This window comes from Nanorana parkeri, unplaced genomic scaffold, assembly GCF_000935625.1.
Source record: "Nanorana parkeri isolate BGI_ZX_2015 unplaced genomic scaffold, ASM93562v1 scaffold6, whole genome shotgun sequence".
Classification (NCBI taxonomy): Eukaryota; Metazoa; Chordata; class Amphibia; order Anura; family Dicroglossidae; genus Nanorana; species Nanorana parkeri.
Genome location: NW_017306274.1, coordinates 4,821,498 through 4,825,044, shown reverse-complemented (window position 1 = coordinate 4,825,044; position 3,547 = coordinate 4,821,498).

Sequence of the window (3,547 nt, the reverse complement as noted above, 5' to 3'; positions counted from 1 at the left end):
AGAGAGAGGGACAGGGTGACATGATTGCTGGGACCGAGAGAGAGAGAGGGACAGGGTGACATGATTGCTGGGACCGAGAGAGAGAGAGGGACAGGGTGACATGATTGCTGGGACCGAGAGAGAGAGAGGGACAGGGTGACATGATTGCTGGGACCGAGAGAGAGAGAGGGACAGGGTGACATGATTGCTGGGACCGAGAGAGAGAGAGGGACAGGGTGACATGATTGCTGGGACCGAGAGAGAGAGAGGGACAGGGTGACATGATTGCTGGGACCGAGAGAGAGAGAGGGACAGGGTGACATGATTGCTGGGACCGAGAGAGAGAGAGGGACAGGGTGACATGATTGCTGGGACCGAGAGAGAGAGAGGGACAGGGTGACATGATTGCTGGGACCGAGAGAGAGAGAGGGACAGGGTGACATGATTGCTGGGACCGAGAGAGAGAGAGGGACAGGGTGACATGATTGCTGGGACCGAGAGAGAGAGAGGGACAGGGTGACATGATTGCTGGGACCGAGAGAGAGAGAGGGACAGGGTGACATGATTGCTGGGACCGAGAGAGAGAGAGGGACAGGGTGACATGATTGCTGGGACCGAGAGAGAGAGAGGGACAGGGTGACATGATTGCTGGGACCGAGAGAGAGAGAGGGACAGGGTGACATGATTGCTGGGACCGAGAGAGAGAGAGGGACAGGGTGACATGATTGCTGGGACCGAGAGAGAGAGAGGGACAGGGTGACATGATTGCTGGGACCGAGAGAGAGAGAGGGACAGGGTGACATGATTGCTGGGACCGAGAGAGAGAGAGGGACAGGGTGACATGATTGCTGGGACCGAGAGAGAGAGAGGGACAGGGTGACATGATTGCTGGGACCGAGAGAGAGAGAGGGACAGGGTGACATGATTGCTGGGACCGAGAGAGAGAGAGGGACAGGGTGACATGATTGCTGGGACCGAGAGAGAGAGAGGGACAGGGTGACATGATTGCTGGGACCGAGAGAGAGAGAGGGACAGGGTGACATGATTGCTGGGACCGAGAGAGAGAGAGGGACAGGGTGACATGATTGCTGGGACCGAGAGAGAGAGAGGGACAGGGTGACATGATTGCTGGGACCGAGAGAGAGAGAGGGACAGGGTGACATGATTGCTGGGACCGAGAGAGAGAGAGGGACAGGGTGACATGATTGCTGGGACCGAGAGAGAGAGAGGGACAGGGTGACATGATTGCTGGGACCGAGAGAGAGAGAGGGACAGGGTGACATGATTGCTGGGACCGAGAGAGAGAGAGGGACAGGGTGACATGATTGCTGGGACCGAGAGAGAGAGAGGGACAGGGTGACATGATTGCTGGGACCGAGAGAGAGAGAGGGACAGGGTGACATGATTGCTGGGACCGAGAGAGAGAGAGGGACAGGGTGACATGATTGCTGGGACCGAGAGAGAGAGAGGGACAGGGTGACATGATTGCTGGGACCGAGAGAGAGAGAGGGACAGGGTGACATGATTGCTGGGACCGAGAGAGAGAGAGGGACAGGGTGACATGATTGCTGGGACCGAGAGAGAGAGAGGGACAGGGTGACATGATTGCTGGGACCGAGAGAGAGAGAGGGACAGGGTGACATGATTGCTGGGACCGAGAGAGAGAGAGGGACAGGGTGACATGATTGCTGGGACCGAGAGAGAGAGAGGGACAGGGTGACATGATTGCTGGGACCGAGAGAGAGAGAGGGACAGGGTGACATGATTGCTGGGACCGAGAGAGAGAGAGGGACAGGGTGACATGATTGCTGGGACCGAGAGAGAGAGAGGGACAGGGTGACATGATTGCTGGGACCGAGGGAGAGAGAGGGACACTGGCTGCTGGGACCAAGAGAGAGAGAGAGGGACACTGTGACATGACTGCTGGGACCGAGAGAGAGGGACAGTGTGACATGACTGCTGGGACTGAGAGAGGGACTGTGTGACATCTGTGAAGAGCGGACACCGAGGACAGGGACTGTCACACTGATAGACTGACACTCACACTGATAGACTGGGGGGAGGGGACCATCTTTCATGCCTGGGCACCATTAGTGGCTCTGTCACGTTGTCACCGAGGAGGAGCTCTGAGCTGACAGAGGACCAGCGAGTGGAAACGTATCCCCATTGTCCGAAATGTCGCTTTCTTCACCCATTTCCGCTCTATGAGGACCTGTGATGATCAATAGGGATCTAAGATGATCTATGTGGATTTATAATGATCTATGACGATCTCTGATGATCTATGAGTCCAGATCCAAATCCCATAGAGCACCTGTGGAGAGATTGGGAAAAGGAACCTTCCAATCTGAGAGTCCTGGAGCAGTTGGTGAGAGAAGAGTGCTCCAAAATTCCTGCAGAGAGGTGTAAGAAACTCATTGATGGTCACAGGAAGCCATTGATTTCACGTATTTTTCCCAGGGCTGCGCTACCAAATATTATTGAAGGTGCCAATAATTATGTCCAGTCCATTTTTGGAGTTTTGGGTGGAAAGTGTCAGATGTGACACAGATGTGACAATATAAACAAAAGAAATAAACATGAGAACGCCAAAACATTTGTAATTGCAACAATGTTCTGCACGAAGTGGTGCGTTATCTTACAGAAATGCAGGGGTGCCAATATTTTTGGCCATGACTGTATGTACTGGTTTTTTTTTTAAATCAGAAAGTTTTTATTGATTTTGCATAGTTTCAAATACTAAAAAAACAAACTAAAAAAAAAAAAGCATACAAACAAACAAGGGATAGGGAAGTAAATAATCGTGCAAATAACAGAATGCGACAAAAATGAGCTGCCCACCGGTGGGAGGGCACATTGAGTATAATCTATATCGAGCCCTTTGTGGATGTATGGAGACGGCAACCCGCAGATGCTGCAGTGCCGTCCGTCCGTTTTTTTACTACGGGCGGACGGCAAGAGGTTAATATATATATACACACGGTATGTGTATACAGGTGAAACTCGAATAATTAGAATATCGTGCAAAGTTCATTTATTTCACTAATGCAACTTAAAAGGTGAAACTAATATATGAGAGAGACTCATTACATGCAAAGCAAGATAATTCAAGCCGTGATTTGTCATCATTGTGATGATTATGGCTTACAGCTCATGAAAACCCCAAGAACCCCAAATCCACAACCTCAAAAAAGTAGATTATTACATGCAATCAATAAAACAAGGATTGTACATAGAACAATATCGGACCTCTGAAAAGTACAAGCATGCATATGTACTCAGTACTTGGTTTGGGCCCCTTTTGCAGCACTTACTGCAATTACTTCTGCACGATATTCTAATTATTCGAGTTTCACCTGTGTATACAGTGAAGGGAATGTATCAACACTGGAGCAGAGAAAATCTGGAGCAGCTGTGCACGGCAACCAATCAGCTTCTCTCTTTCATTTTCAAATCTTAAAGTTACATTAAAGGAGAACTATGGGGTTAAGGCTTTTCCCCATAGCTCTCCTTAGGGTAACGGGAGGACACAAACTAGCGTCCTCCCGTCACCCTAGGCTCAGTATAC